General features: G+C 43.5%; 1 protein-coding gene across 3 annotated transcripts in view; it reads right to left on the bottom strand.

Annotated features, from left to right (window-relative positions):
- PLXNA1 (plexin A1) overlaps nucleotides 1–23,960 on the bottom strand; it is a 531,430-nt gene that overhangs the window by 209,885 nt on the left and 297,585 nt on the right. The window lies entirely within an intron of this gene.

Raw genomic sequence — 23,960 nt, 5'->3', positions numbered from 1 at the left:
GAGAGACCCTAGCGGGGGGCCAGATGTAAGGAGCAACCCTGGCGGAGACTAGGATGTAAGGGGGAAACTGGATGTAAGGGGGGACGCTGACAGGAACCTGGATGTAAGAGGGGGGGTGGGGTATCTGATTAAGTGTGGACTATGAGGGAGACCTTGACGAAAGAGGAGGTGGAACCGGGATCAGGGGTAGGCAGGAGGGGCGGTTGGCCTGGGCGCAATGGTTTATTGCAGGAATGGGGGAGGAGGATGCCTTGACCCTAACGCTAAGGGAAGGGGGGGTGCGGTTTGACATCCTTGCCCTGGATGCTGGATGACCTTGTCCCGACACTGGGTGGAACTCTGTTGGTGACTCTGATGTAAGGGGGACACTATTGAGATTTTTTTTTGGCCCAGGAATATTTGTAAAATAAATGATGTAACCCTCATGCTGAAAAATTTACAGACCCCCTGTATTAACAGATACCTTTAAAACATTTTTTTTTTTTACCCAGATTAAATTTCTGATGTGACCTTCACATATTCACACACTCGCTGCTCCATCTTTTCATTATTATATTACATACACATATCTGTGGGCTCTCAGTCTAGAAAGCTGAACAACTGCTGAGATAAAATCAATTAACCAAATTTACACAGAGGGCTCTCTGTGTGTATAAATTACCCGTGACAGCCAGCAAACACCAAAAAAAAATTAGCCAAAAGGATGTGGAAAAGCATGAAAGAGTGGAAATTAGGCCAATAAAAGCCTTTATTGCAATGGACAATACATACAGTCAGTCATTCTCCTTCTACAACTTGTTTGGAGGTCTTTACAAACTCTTTAAATCCCGAAATGTGCATGTGAGCAACGCTTAAAAAGGATATACAGACATTTCTGCAGATGGAGCCACTACTTATAATATATATATATATATATATATATATATATATAAAACACAAATGATACAAATACAGAAAGGAGCACCAGATTACCATAGATAGAGTGATAAGTCATTTTGATTGTTGATAAATTGATCATATAAAAGCATCCCAATGCGCTTCGGGGAAAAAAATTCTCCCTTCATCAGGGCTTAACATAGGATAAAAAGAAAGCTTCTCAGCATTTATTACCCCGATATCCCAGAAGGAGAGTTTGGTTATAGTCCTAATATAGAGCCACATACGGTCACCATTTCTTCTTAGCCTATTCAACTACATTACATATGCAACTGAAACCATATAAATGCAGAAAGGAGTGCCAGACCAGCTTGGACAAAGGAGTCCGAGATAATTTTAACTGTTGAACTGGTCATATAAAAACAGCCAACATGTTTTGTGCATCAAAATTCTCCCTTCATCAGGGTTCAACATAGGATAAAATTACTGCTGCTCAATAGTCCATTCAAGATTTTTCCTGTATTAAGAAGAGGTAGCATTTTGACCACTAAAATGCATTGGCTGTTTATATATGACCAATGAATCAATGTTTTTTCCCAATCCCCAGCGTATAAAAAAAAGTGAACCATAAAATTAAAGCACACAAAAAATAGAACCAATAGATAATAGGATTGAGGAAGGGCCTCAATCCCTGAACCCCCTGATGCAGAGCTCCTGACAGCAGCAAGGCAATCTGTGGTCTACCCAGGGTGAAGCCCGGTGGACCCTGCCCCTTAGGGACTTGCCGAAGCTGGTTCTCCAAGTACTTGGGGAGAGCACTCCGGAAGAAAGAACCCTGGTTGAGAAGAGGAAATAGACCAGAGGGCCACAGATGCTCTTAATACATAAACATAAAAACAATGTAGCCTGAACCCAAATTATGGGACTTCGTTTAATAGTTATTCTTTGGAACGATTCGTCCATTGGACAGGGTACCTCCACAACTAATTTACAACCTGCAAAAATAATACAAAGGGGAACCAGACGAGAACCAGACAAAAAAAAGAGTTGTATAAGGAGAACCAATAATGGTATAAATAACTAGAAAAATTACTTTATTGAAAAAAGAGACTAATCGTCAAAACTTTTAGGCCAAAATGGCCATAACCTCCAAGCACCAACAATTAAAAACCGAGTGGACAACGTTGTCAGACACATGCAAACACAAGACACAACAAAACAGGGCCCCGCATTTGCATTCGTGCATACTACAGATGAACAAAGAAGTCTAATTCCTAGTGACGAGCCGACAACAAGGCAGGGGGTTTAGGGTCCAAAACAATACATACCTAACTAGAGCTAATGCATAGTTGGAATTTCCCTATCTACACAACTCTGCCCTCTGGTAGTCCCAGTATCCTTGTAAAGTTTTGGCTGGCTATGTGGCTTCGTAGAGCACTTTGCACAGAATACTTGTGGAATTAAGGACATTTATCCTCATATAGGAGTATCGGTCTGGTATCACCATTGGGTATATGCCATCTAAGGGTCTGCTGAATTGGTATGAGAAAGGAGGTAGTATTAGTATGGCAAACGACAACCACGCAATGGATTATTGCATTTCAAGATACTCCTCGTCAATTCTATGGCTGGGAACCCATCAAGGGCTTTTGACAAAGTTCAGTTGGTATCAACCGAGGATGGCTTTGTACTTGAACCCCTTTGAGAATGATGGCAACATAAATAGCAATAGCTGGGTATAGGATGGAGATAAGAGGGTGCCCAGAGGCTCTCACCACTCGACAATCTCATCTTCCTTTTTCTTTGTTTATGTGCCAGTAAGAAGTAGATATATAGCGAGCCGAGACAACTTTACCCCAAAGATGGGGGGGTCAAAGCAGACAGATCACCCCGTGGTTAATGCCGTGCAGTGATGTGGCTCGCTCAATGTCCTCGGCGTGTAGGCGATTAGGTCTGTAGAAACACCGTGTCTGACGTCATTGAGTTGGTGGAACGCATGGTGAGACGCAGGGCCCTGCTGCGCTGCCTACGTCAATGCATTTTGCATACGTTTACGTATGCTTTGTCAGGACATACAGACAGTCCGTAATCCCATATATTTAAAGAGGTGAATGCCCATTTAGTTACAATTTAATTTATGTCCAATTATGCCCATCTAGTGGTGGACTGTCAAAATGACAAACATCGAAGACAACACAGTGCTATTACCAAAAACGAAATCATTCATGCAGTCATACTTGCATCGGGATAAATTTGGCACGGTATAATACTACATCTAATCTTATAATGGGTTTATCTTGTAGTTTTATCTTTCCCCTCCTCCTTGGGTACCCCTGCATCAATACGTCCCAGGGGTATCAGATTCCCTAGACCACCGCATCGAATGCACAGGTAAACCCAGATTAGGATTCAAGAAAAACCTTTAAACTCATTTAATTGTTTAACCTCTTCTAGTTAATTTATACCGTTGTTGGTTCTCCTTATACAACTCCTTCTCTAGAGTGACCCATCTGGTTCCCCTTTGTATTGTTTCCACAGATCCTCTTTTCCCAACAAATTTGCACCTTCAGTCTACATTGTGTAAAAAAATAAAGCATAAAATACACAAGTGAATAACTAAGTGAAAAAAAAAAGTGCCATGTGCATTACACAAAAATTGCTCTGAGCTAGCCAGAAGGCATGTCTTGGTGCTGGTGAAACTCAGTGTGGTCCCAAGCCCATAGTGTTTTTCCAGCACCCTTAGAACACCACCCCCAGGGGGCACATTACTGCACACCAAAAACTGCATGGGGGTACAGAAAAGGACCAACCTCCAAAGAGGAGGGGCCTCAAGCCCTAAATCCCCATTCCCCTGGGGAGAAAGGCTCTTGACAGGGACGAGGCAAACTATTGTCTACCTAGGCTGAAGCCAGATGGACCCTTCTCCCTGGGGACTTGCCAGAGACCAGAAGGCCACAGAGGCCTGTCCAAGAAGTGTGTGCAAAGTAGCAATTCATTGTGTCCTACTGCTATTGAAACTCAATCGAGGCCGAAAACCCATAGTGTTTTTCAGGCACTCCTGAGAAGCCACCCCCAGGGGGCATATAACTGGGAGCTTCCTGTGGTTCCCTAATTCGTCAACTTTTAAAATGATCTTGGATTCTATTATCTTGCTCTGGCTTTCCTTTCTGTATTTCTATGGTTTGAACTACTGTCATGAAGCCATTGAGGGAAGCTTTGCTGTGAGAGCCACCTCTCACAAATGTTTTTCTCAACAAGTTTTGTGGAGGATTCTGCCACTATGGCAGTAAGATGCACAGACAGGACCAGATAAGCCAGGCCAATTCTCTTAATGACTCTTAATGACACATGAAAGCTGAGGATTCTTTACAAGTAGTAGAGAGACCTGAAGATTGTCTCCCAGTAGCCACACATAACCTAGGAGGACGTTTACTGCACTACCGTACAATGCGTAATACTAGAGATTTGATTTAGGTTTTATTATTTCCATGAACATATATAACTATTGCAAGTAGACCGCCCTTGTGGAACAGCTCACCTTCTCTCTTGAGCCCCTCCATACTCACCTCCAGGGTGAGCGAATGAGCTTGTATGACTGGTCTGCTGGTGGGTGCAGAAAATCAGTGCAGAAAATATCTGAATTGATCTAATGCCTCCTTTGTTCCCTCTTCTAAAGAAGCGGAATCCTCAGCGAAATATGTTGAGAATTGCAAATTTCCTTCCGCTCCCCCTTTTGGATAATGGCAGTTAGTTATGAAGTATAATCCAGTTATGTAATATGTATATAGAGATAGGAGTTCTTGTAGAGGACAGATAATATCCCATCAAATCTGTTTTTAACAATGTTTTTATAATTATCTATATTAATAAAAGGCAAGTGTCCCTGCGTCCAGAGATTCCAGATTCCCTGTGTCCGTGGAAATGCGCTACTGCGCATGTGCCACAGGACAGCCGTTGGGACTGGGGGCGAGCACTGACCTGTGTAGGCTAGGGGGAGCTCCTCGGTGTCGGAGGCCGGGTGTTGGGGGGTCACCCCCGATAATGGTGTGGTGCGGTGTGAGGGTCGTTGTACTGCCGATAGTTTCAGTAGCCACCGTTCGGAATTAGTATGTGCTGGGGAAGCGGGAGGCGGAGTTCCGATCAGTGGCCTTAGATTTTAAAAAACATGTCACTGCGCATGTGCCGCTGCTCGTTAAAAGCCGTACACATTCGGCTATTTCTGGGAATAGCCGAACGTTTTCGAGCTTACCCGAGCGGCGGCGCATACGCAATGACGTGTTGACGCCGGGTGTCGCCATTTTTAAAATCTAAGGCCACTGATCGGAACTCCGCCTCCCCAGCACATACTAATTCTGAACGGTGGCTACTGAAACTATCGGCCCTCACACCGCGCCATTATCGGGGGTGACCCCCAACACCCGGTGCATTTCCCTGCACCATGCCCGCAGCCCCGCATTCCCGTGCACCATGCGCGCAGCCCCGCATTCCCGTGCACCATGCGCGCAGCCCCGCATTCCCGTGCACAATGCGCGCAGCGCCGCATTCCCGTGCACCATGCGAGCAGCGCCGCATTCCCGTGCACCATGCGAGCAGCCATTGCAAACTTATATTCTGAGGTTTTAATTACATTATTTTAATATAGTCAGTCGTGAACTAAAGTGGGCCGGTCTAAGGCATGAAACTCCAGGGCTGAAAATGAGTCGCACTTCGGCCCTGCCGGAGAGTCTACACTCACCCGCATGCTGGAGCCGGGCAGGAGCACCCCGTCATGGGTCAGGAGAAGAGGCAGGCGCGGGGGGATCTGGATAGAGCTGCTAGAGGAACTTCCCTGAAGAGTACCATTATTGGGGTAACCCGGCCTCCGACACCGAGGAGCTCCCCATCCTACACAGGTCAGTGTGACTTACTTCTGGGGCCCCTAACATGGTGCCTGCCCCCAGTCCCAACGGCTGTCCGTGGGGCACATGCGCAGTAGCGCAATCCAACAGACACAGGGACGGACACAGAGACACTTGCATATTATTAATATAGAATAGATATCCTACATACACCCCAGTCGGGCGTCCGGCCAAAACTCTTGAAACGGCGGGTATGCGCGGGCACGCGCTCGCACGTGAGAGCCGCTCGGTCAGCTCTGCGTGTGTCTCTGTTGCTAGGGCAACAGGGACGCTATGTGGAGAGCTGGCTATGTCCTGCGGCTCTCGCGTTGTTAGAAAAAAAAAAAAGAGATAAGCGAGAGCTGCTCAGTCAGCCATATGTTCTAGCGCCCGTTAATTTAACGGGCTTAATGTCTAGTAATGGTAATAAAGTAATTCTTCTTTTAAAAATTGGTTAATTTTATCCTGTTGCACCAAAAAATGTCGTTATGCCCCAGATTTATTCTAGTTTTTGGTTCAAGATATATTAAGAATAAGGTGCAGTTGTAGCTATACCCAACAAATCTCTTTTCATTAACGAAATAACCAAAGTAAAGGAGCATCCCTACCAAGACTTGGTAGGGACTAATTCCAAAGAACTGAGATTTATTCATCTTTAGGAAAGGGAGAATAAATTTAATCAGAAAAAAAAAATCAAAACGACACACAGAAATTAAGTCACCGATGATTCTTTTTCTAAGTCACTGGTAGAAAAAGGGAATAACTCCAACTTGGGTTTCAAACATACCGGCATTCAACATGGCTGACCTGACACCAAGCGTCCACCAGCTCATAAGCATATTTGTGTACTAGCAATAACATGGGGGAACAAGGAAATATGGTGTCATTATAAGGACAACAGATTACCGGGGCATTAGAAGGACAATTTAACGAAGCATGAGACACATGGAAGTAGAACGCACAGCTGGACTCCCAACCTTACTAGATAAAGCAACTTCAATGCATCACTGGGCCACAAATCTAGGCCAGATAATCTATCTTATGAAGGACACCTTCGTGTACCACCTGTCCCCATCGCCAGGGTGCATCACCCGGAGTTTTGTGTTCCAGGGGACAGGAGGAGCGGGAAGATGGAGAAGGTGATCTGGATCTACTGCATGTTTAGAGGAGATTGCACGGTGGCCAATCAATAAAATGGGTGACAGGCTTGAAGGAGACAATATATATTCCATTTAAAAGTCAGCATCGAATGGGGGGCACAGCAGGAGACGGTCAGGGACAATTATTTATAGAGAAGGCCTGAAGCGGTGTCCTACTTAGGTGGAAATTGTACATGTACCTGACCACCTAGGCACAGCGGAGGCTACCAAACGGAGTTCAATCAACATTCATAATGTAGCCTTTATGTTTACTAGGACATGATTTTATTTTTTTATTTTTTTTAAGTAAATGCGGAGCATTTTTTCCCCCCATGTACACAAGTGTTACAATATTATAAGATGCAATATAAGCTTTAAAATAAAAATGTTATTAAACTTACAACAGTAAAATCAGTCTGTATATGCAGTAAAGCATGCTTGTTATACTCACTGTGGAACCTAAAAGGTTAATCCTCTGCATTGTGTAAAAAGACTGATCCTGTCTTTTCTGATCCTCCCTTTACTGTCCCCAATCCGTCTCCTAATAGTACGGAGCCCTAGGAAGCACTCTGCACATGCTCAGTGTTTTTTTTTTTTTTTTTTGGTGAGGGGGCATGTGATCAGTACAGGGCCAATCAGCACTGTCCAGACAGAAGGTCAGGGGTCATGCAGCCTCAAAGGATCAGAGGAGAATAAAAACTCCTCCTACATACTGCTGATGAGAAAAGTTATTTAGCCGTTTATATTAACTAAAATAATTGCATTTCCATGTTCTGTGGACTGTGGGATAACAGATAAAGTGCATGCAGGGTCCTATACTAACGACTGCCATAAATAGGTTCCCTTTCTTTCACTCTCCTTGGCATCTCTCTTCTGCTGATCTCCTGCAGTCTTTTTCAATAACTCCCTGTCGTAATGCAGTTTCTCCAACAGCAGTTGAACATCATTGGCCTAAACTGGCTTCCTGATGGTGACAACAGTGGACCATGCTTGTGCAATGCGTGTCGGCATGTTGTCTCCAGCAGGAGTTTAGTAACAATTCCAGAGTAGTAACAATGCCAGAGTACAACAATAAGGACAGAATATTTGTCAGCTGACTTCATCGTTTGTCAGTATATGCCGACATTGATAGCCCCAACCAAGGGTTATTCAGCAAATTCTTTTCTATTTAAAATGTGCAGCACGGGGCAAGCCTGTGTATGCAAACATCAAATTTGCCATATATGCGAGATATCGCCACAAATGTCAAAGTGACAGACAATAATTTAAGGGCCATAATTTACGGTTAACTCTAAAGTGATGTCCTGCTTATGGAGCATCACCTAGAGAGAATTCAGGCACGGTTCATTTTATTTTTTTCCCCATTTCAAATGCTCATGCAATTTTAAGGCTGGATATGTTTAGTATCCATTTACTCGATACGACCCCACATTTTATATTTTACAGAAAAATCGGGAATAATATTGTGTTTGTGTACACTAGAACTGCTTTCAATGTACTTTTTTCCTGAAAATGTGTGTTTGATAAATAGCTATGCAAATATTGTGCATAAAAAAATGCAACTACCACCATTTTACTCTCCAGGGTCTCTGCTTTAAGACATTTATATGGGGGGTTTACAATAGTTTCTAGCAAAAAATATGCAGATTTTAACCAAAATTAAAAAATTGCTGCAGTAGATAATTGGTTAAGGAACCCGGGAATGTAAAAGACAAAAAGGTAAGAAAATAAAAAAATAAAAATTGGTGGCAAAGCTTGCTTAGTAAAATGTAACAGCAGAATGCTCATTTAGGCTGCATTCACACTTGAGCGTAGCGTTTTACCGCGATTTTACCGTGATTTTCAGACGTTTTTTTTCAGGCGTTTTTGGAGGCAGGCATGGACATCTATCAAAAACGCTGGTAATCAGCCCAAAAAGAAGCTCATGTACTTTTTTCAGCTACAGGCGTTTTGCAAAACGCTCAGATGTGAACAGGGGCCATTTAAATGAATGGGGTTTTACTTGTTGGGCGTTTTGGAATGTTTTTTTTTAGCGTTTTTGGAGCTGAAAAACACTCAAAAACGCCCAGGTGTGAATGGAGCCTTAGGGGGATGGCCCATTTTAAGAATACTCCATATTATCTTAGCACAGTACATTTTTAGTCCCACTTTGTGGAATTCTTTCTTCATAGTCCAGATTTTGGCTATTTTTAGATGCTTTTTGTTGTTGTACAATGCTGGTCCGTTTCCTTCTTACTATAGCTGTTAATCCAATAAAACAGTATTGCTTAATAATGCAAAAACTCTTCTTTTCCTGAAATTCTGAAGACCGTTTTTCTTTTACTTTTTGAAGGTTTTTTTTTTTTTTCTTCTTCTTTTATCCCTCGAGCGCCCCTGCTTGAACTATAGCTGGCTGGCTGGCTGTCCCCCTTTGTTAATAAAGTGAAATATTTGATCGGGGGTTACAGTTATACGGGCAGCAGAGAATGTAATTAAATGCACAGTTGTAAGTGAGCTTGAAGGGCCATGAAGGATTTTAATCAAATGTAGAAGGAGCAATTAATGGAATGCCTGCAACCCTTCTAGGCTGCCTGATGCTCTCTAGGCCTCCAACAGTATCCTGCACGGAGGGGACAATTGGAGGGGGAAGGGGGGGGACGAGATACGCTTTCATCTAGTTGGGTTCCCTGTGGAATGAGAAAATAGGATTGCTTGTTGGAAGACTATTGATCCGGCCATACAGACCTCTTCAGATCGTTACTAATACATCTTTAGTATACTTGGTGTGTTAAATAGAGGTGCAAGTGGGAGCTGCCCCTTGTGTCTGCCACCTCAAAATTAAATGTTGCTGGTATCGGGTTTAATGTGCCGGTGCTTCACCTGAATACTAAATCCAGAGCATCCTGGTGTGGCAAAAATCAGACATTTTTAATATATAGATTAAAACATATAAGTGGATTGCACTTCTAAATCAAAAGTCTCAAGGTATAAACTTGCTTTAGCTCTCCGAACTTTTTCCACCGTAATAGATCACAAGGTATTGTAAAACGCACTCTCTCAAGGAGCTTCGGCGTGTGTCCTTCAACATGTTTCCAGGGACACCTCTTTTGGTGACACAGACTAAGAGGGGACTTCCCTCACTGTGGTGACATTTCCACTTACACCTCATTATAGGTCTCCAGGACAGGACGTGAATGCTGAGCTCCAGGGACAAGAACTTTTATTTAAATACAAGTCTTAAAGTAGAACTGTAGGCAAAACTATTTTTTTTCCATTTTGGCTAGAGTAAGGGAGGGTTAAAATAACCCGTTAAGTTTATTTTTGACCCATTGGGGAGATTTCCCTTTACTTCCGGTCCCATAACCAAAACAAGACGTGAGAGGAAATAGCTGCAAATGAAGGGAATTTTTTGGGGATCTCCAGGCCACCAGAACGAGTGTCCCCTTTTGAAGATTTTTCCCTCTATTACTTTTCTGGAGACAACCCAAAATTTGAGATTTTATTTTATTTTCACTTTTAATAGTAGCAAACAGGACAAATAGAGAGGGTGAAACTCTCCACAGACAACAATAAAACAAAGTGGTTCTAATCCCTCTCCATTCTATCAAAATTAAATAAGTTTTACCCTAAAGGAAAAGTATCGGCTGTAAAATAAATAAATACATAATCACCTATGTACTGCTGCTGTCCCACTTCAGCTCTAAGACAGAGAACGGAGCGATCACATGACCACTGACTGCTCAATTCTCAATCTGCTCCAAGCAGAGAGAAGTAACGCTCAGTCATGGTTCAATGATCTGTTCCTCCAGTGCTCCTCCAGCACTGGAGCAAAGGGCAGTGGTGGTGGGGGGGGGGGGGGTGTCAGCTCCAGCTCTAAGGTGAGGCCAGAAGTCAAACATCCAGGTGGAACCTGGTTTTATTGAAAACCTATGCTCAACTGGTCTGTTACCTCAGACTGCTGAGGGCCGTTGCTCATGGCTGGAGTGTGTCCTCCCAAGGTGTTAATCCATAAAAGAAGTTAGCTGACAACCTGGTGCGTTCCAAGTTATAAATTCTTTATAAGGCTACATTAAAAGTGGCACAATATAGCTAACATGTTTCGACCATGGCAGCCTTCTTCAAAGCATTTAATGTAGCCTAATAAAGAATTTGGAACGCACCGGGTTTGTCTGCTAATTTCTGTTATGGATTGAGAGCCTGGGTTTATGTACTAGGATGATTAACCATTGTCTTTTGTAAGCATGCACTCATTGGTTTTTATTTCCTAATGAAGTGTTGATGGTAATGCATTAGACCTTTATGCCCTTCTGCTTTGTTTTGTTCATGTTATCGCAAGATTACCCGATCTCAAGAGGGTGGCATTGTCATTGCACACTGGTCTTGGTTGAGAGCTGATGGCAACTACCCACTACAGTTGGGTTTGTCAGGAATCTCTTCGAAATATAGTGTCAAGGTTGTGTCCTTTGGTGTAGCCAGGTGGAACCCAACAACATTGTTGGGACCCTTCCTGAGCCCGGCACAGCTCTGCCCTCTCAACTGATAGCAGGCTATAGCCCACTATCAGCTAAATCTGTATCATACAAGAACAAATTCGACATCACCACTGTGCTGTACCCACCAACTACAGAAAAATACAGAAGGGGGCAGAGACGAGACCAGTCACCCTGCACAAGGAGAGAGAGCAGGAATGACAGGTCTTTGTTACAGGAAGTCAAAGTTTCACACTGGATTACTGCACAGATCTGGAAGAATTACACAAAAGCACACCAAAAGTCAAGGAAGAATACACATGCCTATTGTATTTCAACATTTGCTTATCCCGCAGTTCAACTTGAAGAGAAAATCTCCAAAACACGAAATGGCAAGCACCTGAAAGGCTCCCTACTCTAGCCAAAATGAAAAAGATAGGCTTTGGCTTTAGGTATATAGTAATAACCTGCAGGAATCCCATTACTAGTCACTAGAAGATACATTTGGTTTTAGTTGAAGAAACAGTTAAGTCCCAACTAAGCCCAGTACTGATCTATGCTACAGATCTCCTGTCATAACCATTGGCTCGATACAGGTCTTATAGAATGAAACATACTAAGTAAAGAAAACTTGTTGTGTTTCTACAACTCCACAGAAAATTTCCTGCCTTAACTTACAGAGGAATTTGAAAAATGGCTCCAAATCTAATTCCCGAGTCCTCAAAGAAATTTCCCGTCCGATCTTCCTTTCCTTTTATTTGCTGCTTGAAAAAAGCTGCCAGCAACAAGCCCATCGATCTTAATCTTACAAATAAACTTCTCTGAAATTCCTTATCTTCCTCCGAGAGCGGCTTGGACAGTAACCAAATCTATCGGATTAAAAAAAGTGGATGCTTCTGGAAGGGTCCCAAAAAAACAGACCTGCTCAATAGAGGTAGACATGCATTGTCCGGGTTCTTGCTAATTCTCAATTTCTCTTAAAGAGATCATGGAGCTGGGCCAAAACCCGACAGGAAGAACAGTCCAATGAAGATGAAATGGTCAGCGAGGAGGTGAACGCTCAAGAAGTCTTAACAGGAACGGTAAGAACTAGAAGAAATTTTTAAGTTTTGAAATGGCCAGCATTACACAGACATATGCTCAATATCAATTTTTTTAAGTAGTATTAAACCCTCAGAGCTTTCTAGTTGAACACATTGTGCATGATAAAATAAACACGCCCCACTCAACTACTTTTTTTTTTAAAATGCTCACCCCACCATTTGCAGTTGCTGCTGGCTCCTACTCTCTTCAGTGCTGCTTCCCTAAACTTCCAGCCTTCACAGAAAAAAGTTTTACAGTGGACAGTCTCCTGGCCATTAGCTTGGAGAAGGGAGGCGGAGGAGCAGGTGAGTGCCTTGCCATCCTAAGCTATGGGACTGTGGTTTTCTATTGATGCACACAGTTTAAGTGGCAACTCCAGTACCTGCATACAAGGGTTGCATACAAGGGTGGTTCCATAGGATGCTGCAAGAGAAAGGAGCCCCCCTGAAACAGAAAACTCGGAGCTGCAGTCATGACACCATCTTAAACTGGAACATAGACAAGTATTAAAAGATAAAGAAGTTGGATACCTAGTAACTAAATCAGCCACTGAAAATACTTAAAACACTGAAAGTTTAACATCACTTTAAGACAGATTCATTTTAAAATATAAAATGGGATCTTGTGATGTGTCTATCCACCCTATAACCCTGCAATTATATATAAGAAAAGTTTGGTTCTCAAGTCAATCTAAGTCTACTTGTCCATACAATACCACCCCTTCCACTACTTGACAATGCTACTGGCCAAGGGTGGCCATGTTGCTCCTCCATAGATACAGGTAAGAAGTCTCTCAATGAACTTGGTTTGACTAACTACTAGATATACAATGACCTGTATAAAAGAGAAGCTACACAGACACAAGGCTCTCATTGCATTGACACTGCATGTTTAGTCCAATGATCTCCAAACTGCGGCCCCTTTGCTTGCCTTTATCCAGCCCTTTGGGCACTATTTCACCCACTGATGGGGCAATAAGGGGGCATAATTTCCCTCTCTACTAAAACCAGAGAAGGAGCACAAATCCTCCCAATGACACCAACGATGGGGCACAATTCTTCCCAATGACACCAACGATGGGGCACAATTCCCCCAAATTACAACAATGAAGGGGCACAATTCCTCCCGCTGACACCAACGATAAGGCACAATTCCCCCAATGACACCGATGATGGGGCACAATTCCCCCCCCCCCCAATGACACCGATGATGGGGCACAATTCCGCCCATAGACAACAATGGTGGGACCTTATCTACTCCCAATGGCTACAGTCCGCTCCCCCCCCCCCCCAAAGTCTTTTTGGAGACCTCTGCATTACTGTAGTCCAGGGATATGCAAACTGTGGCCCTCCAGATGTTGCAGAACTACAAGTTCCATAAGACATAGCAAGACTCTGACAGCCACAAGCATGACACCCAGAGACAGAGGCATAATGGGACTTGTAGTTTTACAACAGGTTGTTGGACTACAGCAGGGATAGATATGCAAACTGTGGCCCTCCAGCTGAAGGATGAGCTCTGAGATGGTCTAAATTTATGACAACACAGGATAGTGATTGGAGCAGTTGCTAGATCTATCTTTAATAATCAAAAAATGGTGGCCAAAAGCACTTATATTAGGGCACACGAGGGTGCCGCATTCCAGCCACATGAACTGGTCAGCTGAAGAACGAGAAGCTGAATTGGCCAGTATCTTGCAAATTCACAGAACTGATCGTCATAGAATGAGGTCCCAGCCTGTCTGGCCATGGCCAGAGACCGTCTCCACGAGGTCTAGTTATAGGCATTCTATGGGAAGGACAGCTGTATATCTAGAGGTAATATCCAAACCTTTTTAATATCGACTTTCACAGTTTTGAAGAAAACCACATCATTTTCTGCAGCTGGAACTTTGGAACCAGGAAGAATCCAATTATATATGTAATAGATGTATGTAACATATAGACCACAAACTCTCAGGATTGTAGTACTTCCTGCTTCCTCCCAAGTGGCCCATACAGACCAAAATGTGATTTATTAAGAAAACGTTCACAAAAAAAAAAATACAAATCTGAAGTGTTCCCAAATGTGGAGGCCCAATTACACAAATACAGAAGACAGTGGAAGATGACCAAATTACAAAATGTCCTAAAACTGAATAAATCTTGATATTGACAAGAGTCAAGTATGATAAGGACACTTTATGGTTTTGTTATCAAAGTTTTGTTTGCTTGCCCTACTCCGATATCCCGCCCTGCAACAATTGAAGGAGGTCTATAGAAAGGGTCTTATAAACTGTTGTTTTAAGAGCCTTCAACAACCGTAACACATGGCAACAATCGGAAAAGCCCCAATACACAGAACAGGCAGCAGAAAACATGTCTACCAATGAGTTCTTCTCTGATGCTTAGCAACTGTTGTCAAGTTGTTATGCCATAATGAGAGTTCAATAATCGTTCTAATATAGATCTGGAAAGTCACTGTCTTCTCAAGTTCATCCAAGTGTCGAGTCCTAAAAAGAGTTGGCCATTTTTAATATGACTCTTTTTTACCAACAATTAAAATGATCTTTTACCTGGTTTTGGTCTGGTGCTCCTTCAGCATTTCTATGGTTTGAGTTACTGTTGGGTGCACATTACATGAAGTTTTGCTGTGTGGGAGATTGTTTGAAATCTTCCTTCTTCTGACTACATGTACAAGTCTAAAAGTTTCCAGCATTGCTTAAAAATGGCTTTTAAAGCATCATTGTGAGCAAAGAAATTATTATAATCAGCTGTACATCCCTACCTTTCACCCATCTCTCACCTATCCGGATACTCTTCCCCCCCTCCCCTTATCTGGTGAAGGCAAATATACTCACCTAAAGCAGCCCATAGATTATGCAATTTTCTTTCCTTCCATCACAGGTGACTGGAAAGAAAATTAATTGTTCCCCCCACGTAATGATATTGTGTTCGGCCAATGGGAAAAGTTGGAGACTTTCCATTCCGACAGAACACAATGGCCACTGGTTTGGGCGCCGGCAGAGATCGCATGCAAAAAAATCTGACAGGCTGGTTGTACTGAAGTCGATCCATGGATTGACTTCAGTACAACCAGCCTGCCTATAGATGAGCTGATCCTTGGTTGGTCCCTGTTGACGCGACCGACATTTGATCCATCTATTGCCAGCTTTAGTTTTCAATCCAGGTCCCTCACTGCTGCTGGTTCCAGTGTGTGGGGCCACTGCAATGGCGCCCCAAGACCATTGGTCCACTGCTACCCCTTGTGATAACACCATCCTCTTCTTTTTTCTAAGATGACCCTACCAGCAGCCATCCAATAGGATATATATATGTCTAACCGGCAGTAACAGGGATACCTGAAAAACAACCGTTCCAAAAAGGAAAACACTGGGCTGGTGGTGTCATGTGATTAACACTGGGCTGGTGGTTTCATGTGATTGCAGCCTTAGGCAAGTTAAAAGGGGCATTTAACTAGACCATTTTATGAGGGGGTGGGAGGGCTGTCATTTTAATCCCAGAGAGGGGCTTTAAAGTGGTTCTAATGCCTCAAGGGGTTTGTACCTTAATGCATTAAGGTATAAACCTTATGTGCTTCAGAAGCCACCCCCCCCTTTTTTTTTTCCTACTTGAGCCTGATCAGATCCAGTGATGTGTACGATAACAGGGGCAGTCATTGGCTCCCACTGCTGTCAATCAAAAGCTGTGATGAGGGAGCAGGGGACCGAGTCACCCAGTCTGTGTCAATAGCACGCACAGGTACCCCCAGGGAAGGTGGCTTTCCATGGGGGCACTTGCTAAAGAGGAGGGGTCTGGAGCACTGGAGGGGGACCCCAGAAAAGGGAGGATCAGGGTTGCTCTGTGCAAAACGAATACACAGAGCAGGCAAGTATAAAATGTTTGTTATTTTAGTTTTAAAAAAACCCGAAGGTTTAATATCGCTTTCAATATATAAGAGATTTTATTTTCATTATACAGAGGTATGGCTGGAATTTATTAATGTAGACTTTTTATTTATAGAATATGTATATTTGTGTGTGTGTGTGTGTGTGTGTGTGTGTGTGTGTGTGTGTGTGTGTGTGTGTGTGTGTGTGTGTGTGTGTGTGTGTGTGTGTGTGTGTGTGTGTGTGTGTGTGTGTGTATATATATATATATATACACATACACTCACTGTATTTGAGTGTCTGTTTATGCATCTGTGCAAATAACCGTATATGTTTATACATTGCATCAAAAACTCTCAAACGTATTCTTCTAACTTGTTGCTTTTTGCATGTAAAGCTGGCCTGCTACTCCCAAAACAATTTACTTAAATCCATATAACTTCCCATTCTGGGACGGCAGCGGCGGGAGTATAAAACGCTTCGAACTGTCACTTTCTCCAGCTTTAGGATGCAGAAAAAGAAGTTTGTTCATGAGAGATGACATAAATCCGTGAACGCTCATATGCTATTTATACAACAGGCCTCTCAGCAATGGCGCACAGAGAATCCTTCACAAGAGATGTCCCTCTGGGGGGGTTGTATGAGGTGTGAAAACCCCCCACAGCTGTCAGAGGATTGTCTGAAACACCTCAGAAGTTCCTCCTGGCAGGCACAGGAGGGGGCCGCGGGAAGCTGAACAGAACAGAGAGGCTGTCACACATGGATAGAGAAAAAAAAGGGGCCCTTACGGTTCTGAGATCCTCCAATCCATCAAAGCCAGAAGTAAAGGAGAGCGAAGCTGTCAGCCATCCAGTCTCCAACCAAGAAAGGCACATGCATGGATAACAACGAAGAAGACTTTTTGCTTGGCGCTCTCCTTTACTGCCACCCCCGCCACTTCTCCTCCATCCAGAGATGAGGCATCCAATCAGGACTGCGTTTTTCACATCCTAATGATGGCGCCTTGGCTGACAAGGCCTTGTCACCTGCTTACTTTTCTGTTTGTTATATATACACTTTTTTTTGTTTGCAGACAGCTCCTAGGAAAGGACGCTGGCAGCTGCAAGTCAGTTTGACGTGGGCCCTTTAATCAACAATAGGTGTGCAAGAAGAGCTGGAGGAAGCCAGGAAAATGAGATGGGAAGAATACTCTGCAGAGGTGCAATTATCCAGCTGACAACGGAAGTCGAAGACTGAAAATCAGGAAAGGCTTAACAGGCTTGTTCTTCTGAGCTTTGGTTCACGGGAACAGAGGATTTACAGGTGTTTTTTTTTTATTATATAGAATTGGGAAAGTGAGAAAAGCTTTCATACAAACCTAGGCAATCTTCACCGAGGAAAGCTCTACTACACAAGCCGTTGACAACTATCTTAAAAAAAAAATGTATGTCGGTAAAAAGAAAGACCCAGAATATTTTATGGCCTGGTACACACACACACTTTTCTTTTTGCAATGAGTAAATTCCAATTAAAGGAAAAGTCCTGGAAGTTGCACATCTCTGCAAGAAGGTGTATGACAGCCTCAGCCTGGGCTCCAACCAGGCCACCCCCCCCCCAAGACATTTCACTCTGCCCATGGAGCTTAACCATCCCGAAGAAATAGAAAAAACAGGGAAATCCCCATGACTAAGCTTCACGGGCAGGGTGAAACAAGTGGAGGCGTGGCCTGTTGGCGCCCAGGCTGAGGCAGTCATACACCTTCTTACGGAGTTTTGCAGAGATTTGCGACTTTCAGGACTTTTCCCCTTTTCCATTAGATGTCTAGAGCTAGGACGAGCTCGGTCCTTGTCTGCACTCCAAGCGCTTGCTACATAAGAGGGCATTGAGCAGCACCTGTAACTTAAAGCGGAGTTCCAGCCTTTTCTGTGTTTATTAAAAGTTAGCAGCTACAAAAAGTGTAGGAGCTGACTTTTAATAAACACATACTCACCTGTCCCACGGTCCAGCGATGCGGCCGCCCGAAGCCTCGATCCTCTCCTTTTGTTCTCGGCGGTGCCGGCATCACTGGTGTGGGCACCCAGCTGTGACCGCTTGCGGCTTCACAGCCGGGTACGCACTGCGCATGCCCGAGTTGCGCTGCGCATCTTGATTGTCCGGCAATCTTCTGGGACCTCTGACATGTCCCAGAAGATTGCAGGAGAACTTCTGCTCAGGGCGCCACGGTGCTCCGAGCGGAAGTGGGAGTGGGTACCTGTCAAAACTAGGTACCCGCTCCCCCCCCCCAAAAAAAAAAATGACATGCCAAATGTGGCATGTCAGGGGGTTAGGACCACCTAAAGCGGAAGTTCCACTTTTGGGTGGAACTCCACTTTAAGTTAGGGTCACAGTGTGTAAATTTCAATTCTCAATAGACTCCGCTGAAAAATAACTGTCACTTATCTGAAAATAAGTATCCCTTAGTCTGCGGTCACACCGTGTACGATTTAAAGTAGTGTGATTTAAAAAGTCAGAGTTCAGCACTACTTAAGCACTACTTCTGTACGTTTTGCACTACTTCTGTACGTTTTGTAACAATTTGATAAGACTTCAGTGCTACTTCAGTGAGAGGGGCTGTCCATTTCACATTTAGGAAGAGTGATGTCATGAACAAAAGTTTAAAGTAGCAAAGGGTTAATATTTAACTTCTTTCAGAAACCAAGTAGTGCTGATAAAGATACAGGTACAATTTGCAGCCTAATTTATATTATAATCTATAGCAGTCAAATCGTGCTGAAGTCTTAAAGTAGCATTAACTACCTTTCAAATCGTACTACCTGAAAGCATATCTATTAAGACACTGCCATAGAAACATATCAGATGCTACTTCAGATACGACTCGTAAATCATATGTCATGTCTGAAGTCGTACTGGTTTGACCGAGGGCTTAGCGTGCAAATGCATTAGGATCCAAAGGGCTGCACACTTTAAAACCTTATTGTTAATCATTAAAATGCCATATACAGCAACAGTAGAAACCGTGGGAGCAAGGAAAAGAGTCAATGCATTTCATGCTACTAGTGCTTATTCATGACTATGTGCTAGTAACGCAAAATGCGTTGACTGTCAATGAGAAGTGGAAATTTTCATTTTTAGTGATATAGGGTGACTATCTTTTTCGTCCATGCTTGACTGTATATTAAGTCCACACGTTGCCTGTCACAGTGGGCATACCCCTGAAGGGGTCTTCAGGAACTAGGTTCCGTAGGGATGGACCACAACCCTGGACCTTTATAGAATCCCTTTGGCTGACTACATGCTGATGTGAGCACCTGAACAGGACCTTGTGCCCATGGCAACAATACAGACCGCCCCCACATCGTTGGGACAGGGTACAGTACCCAAGGTTTTACCAAAGTTGTGCCAATCCAAGTGTACTGCTTCTATCTTTGGCTTTAACGACTGAGGATTTGACTGAAGAAACTGATCATAAAATAATAAAGAAGAAGAATATTTTAGCTAGTGATTTCTCCATGAAGGAGAAGAGGTCCATCGCCTTTGGTTATCAGCAAAAAACATAGGACTCAACGTGGGCCTGTCCTCAAAAGCATTGCCAGTGCCCAACCATCTAAACGTATAGGCCTACACCCAGGGTCTATGAATGCTTTGCCGGTTTCCTGTACTATAGAATTAAGATAAATTGCTCGTTCATTCACACAACCTACCACTTGAAGTCTCCGCTCCTAAGTTCTAAATAGGGGAGCTTGGCCACCCACAATGGTGCCCAAATCTAGCACAGTGAGATAGATTGTTACTGTAATGAAAGTAGTAAGACTAACAAAAATATTATCAGGAGGAAATGGACCCCTTCTAAACGTCAAACCGAAAAATTAAGCTTCCCTTCTCTCCTTATCTGGTAATGGGGTAATACCTACACGTGGTAAGTAATGTCTGGGAAAATATTACTTTGGGTTGGAATGACCCTTAAGTGTAATTCCAGATTAAATTTCCGAAGGAAGAAGATTTAGATCCTTCCTGATTTATTTGATGCCTGTGTGTCTGTCTGACCTTGCCAGGAAGTCAGGGGAATCCTGGGCAGGTGTCCCCTCTGGGGAGATTTACAGTCACTTCCTGTTCCAGTGACAATTGAAAAAAGAAAGTGAGAATAACTCTCCTGAAAGATTCTAAATGTTTCCAGTCTATCTCAAACTAAAAAAAAAAAATGTTTTGCCAGGAGTTCCACCCTAAACTTGCTAAGGGACTGTGTGAATCTCCCCTTTGCTTTCTCAAGTCTGTTTCTATAGCAAATTATATTTAAAGAAAGGGGGGGGGCATGGACTAACAGAGGCATCAAGAGTCTGTAACATCTCAAGAGCCAACATAAAAAGCCAACAGGAAAACCCCAACAGTCTCTCACGTACCCCAGTGGACCTTTACTTTGCTCCAAGTACATTTTGAATGCTTTTTATTCACCCAACAAAACCATACATTAGCATCACAATTCATGGATGACAATGCCGAAACCAGAGACCACCAGCAACCTACATGAAATCTCTCATACCACGGAAAATAAACCCCTGGCAACAGCGAGCAAGTCAAAGGTCGCTCTGTTGAGTGAGTGATGGTTGTGTGATAACTGTATCGCAGAAAACACATAAAAAGCTCTTTCATAGGCAAATGTGTCATTGTACGGAGAATTATTTCTGTATAGCTGGTGGAATGTGGAGCAGAAAATCATTGTCAGCAAGTAACACGAATCGACATCAGTGCAAAATAGCTACAAAAATAGTACAAAGTGGATCTGTTCGAACGGGGCAATGGAAGAGGGTGGTGAAAGCATCTGAGTGTCGGAATTCCCCATCCCTTCACTTGTTCCAGGTGAGGGACTCAAACATATTGAAAGCGCCACAAGTTTGTAAGAGTCCAGAAATATCTTTTTACTCTTGCTGTAAGAGCAGAAGTTGAAGCCAACAAATTTTGAGGCTCAAAACTCCTCCATCAGTGCTGGCAGCAGTAGGGGAAAATACTGGATTCTAACCTTCGTTTCTTTGCTTTTGTTGGCCAGTATTCTCCCCCATCACTGCCAGCATTCAACCCCTGATGAAGGGGTAGTTTTGAGCACCCGAAACGTATTGACTTTTGTTCTTGACTTTACATCAGGATTAATAAACATTTACTGGACTTATTTACAAACTTGTGGCACTCTCATTCTTTACACTATTTTGGATTACTCCAAGGACCCCTATGGATACCCTACATTATAGCAAGCTGCCTCTTGGAGTTGGACACATTTTAATTTACCTGTCCTGGGGTCTGGCACTCCACCAATACTACTTAGGTGAGTGACTCAGGAAGAAAGAAATGGCCCCTGCGCCCATCTATAATTGGTCTTCATAGCAAGGAGCACAAGGACAGCAAACGCATAAAAGACAAAACAGAGAAAATTCCCAGTTCAACTCACCAACCAGTCTGCTTACCAACCAAATTAACCTGTCCAACAGTATGCATTAAAAACAGGGGTTTAGTTGGCACACATTTTCAAATGCGAGTTGAGCTGGTAATTTTCTCTGTTTTATCGTTCGAGGGGCTCAGGAAGCCCTAAAGCAGTGGTCTTCAAACTGCAGCCCTTTGCTCGCCTTTATCCTGCCCTTGGGGCACTTTTCCTCCCACAAATACAAGACATTATTCCTCACACCAACACCAGCAATGGGGAAGAATTCCTGCTGCGGGCATCAACAACGGGGCACTATTTCTCTCATTGAAAACCACAATGTGGCACTATTTCTTAAGCTGAAACCAACAATGGAGATCTATTCCTTCCACTGATACCAATGATGGGTCACTATTCCTCCCACTGACACAATGATGGGGCACTATTCCACCCACTGACACCAATGATGGGTCACTATTCCACCCACTGACACCAATGATGGGGCACTATTCCTCCCACTGATACCAATGATAGGGTACTATTCCTCCCACTGACACAATGATGGGTCACTATTCCTCCGACTGACACAATGATGGGTCACTATTCCTCCCACTGACACAATGATGGGTCACTATTCCACCCACTGACACCAATGATGGGGCACTATTCCTCCCACTGATACCAATGATAGGGTACTATTCCTCCCACTGACACAATGATGGGTCACTATTCCTCCCACTGACACAATGATGGGTCACTATTCCTCCCACTGACACAATGATGGGTCACTATTCCACCCACTGACACCAATGATGGGTCACTATTCCTCCCACTGACACAATGATGGGTCACTATTCCACCCACTGACACCAATGATGGGGCACTATTCCTCCCACTGATACCAATGATAGGGTACTATTCCTCCCACTGACACAATGATGGGTCACTATTCCTCCCACTGACACAATGATGGGTCACTATTCCTCCCACTGACACAATGATGGGTCACTATTCCTCCCACTGACACAATGATGGGTCACTATTCCACCCACTGACACCAATGATGGGTCACTATTCCTCCCACTGACACAATGATGGGTCACTATTCCACCCACTGACACCAATGATGGGGCACTATTCTTCCCACTGATACCAATGATAGGGTACTATTCCTCCCACTGACACAATGATGGGTCACTATTCCACCCACTGACACCAATGATGGGTCACTATTCCACCCACTGACACCAATGATGGGGCACTATTCCTCCCACTGATACCAATGATAGGGTACTATTCCTCCCACTGACACAATGATGGGTCACTATTCCTCCCACTGACACAATGATGGGTCACTATTCCTCCCATTGACACAATGATGGGTCACTATTCCTCCCACTGACACAATGATGGGTCACTATTCCACCCACTGACACAATGATGGGTCACTATTCCTCCCACTGACACAATGATGGTTCACTATTCCACCCAGTGATACCAATGATGGGGCACTATTTCGCTCACTAACACCAACAATGAGATGCTATTCCTCCTACTGACATTAATGAGGGGCGCTATTCCTCCCCCTATTACAAAAGATGCTTTGTTTACTCCCACTGACGCCAGGACAATTTCTACTCCCACTGGCCCCAGTCTGCCCCCCTAAAGTCTGAAGGACAGTAAACTGGCCCTTTGATTAGAAAGTTTGGAGACCCCTGCCCTAAAGCATGGATGCTCAACCTGTGGCCCTCCATCTGTTGTCAAACTACAAGTCCCATCATGCCTCTGCCCTTTCGAACCATGCTTGTTCCCGTCAGCCTTGCAATGCCTCATAGGACTTGTAGTGCTGCAATAGCTGGAGGGCCACAGGTTGAGCACCCATGCGGGCCTAAAGTGCATGTAACTATAACAACTAACAAATTTTTCGTTGTACCAGCAACAGGAATGTTGCACACCTAGATGCCATATAATATTCTTCCTTTCTTAAAATAAGCCAGCAAAAAAAAAAAAAAACTTCCACTCCGACATGTTTTGATCTAGGCACAGCACTTTCTCAAAGATTCTTCGAGAAAGCACTGTGCCTAGCACAAAATATCTCAGAAATAATAAATTTATACGCACGTTAAAAAAAAAAAAAAAAAAAAGAAGAGCAGAGGTGGATATGAGCAATTATTAAAGATCAAAGACAGCTGTTTTCTAATTCATCTACAGTAATTCTATGAGTGAATGCAAATTACCATTTGCTTTATAAAAATAGGCCCATTGATGTTTGCTGACTTTGTAACA

The sequence above is a fragment of the Pelophylax lessonae genome (genome assembly GCF_965119305.1).
Source record: "Pelophylax lessonae genome assembly, chromosome: 8".
In the NCBI taxonomy this organism is placed as follows: domain Eukaryota; kingdom Metazoa; phylum Chordata; class Amphibia; order Anura; family Ranidae; genus Pelophylax; species Pelophylax lessonae.
This window is presented reverse-complemented; position numbering and strand designations above follow the sequence as displayed.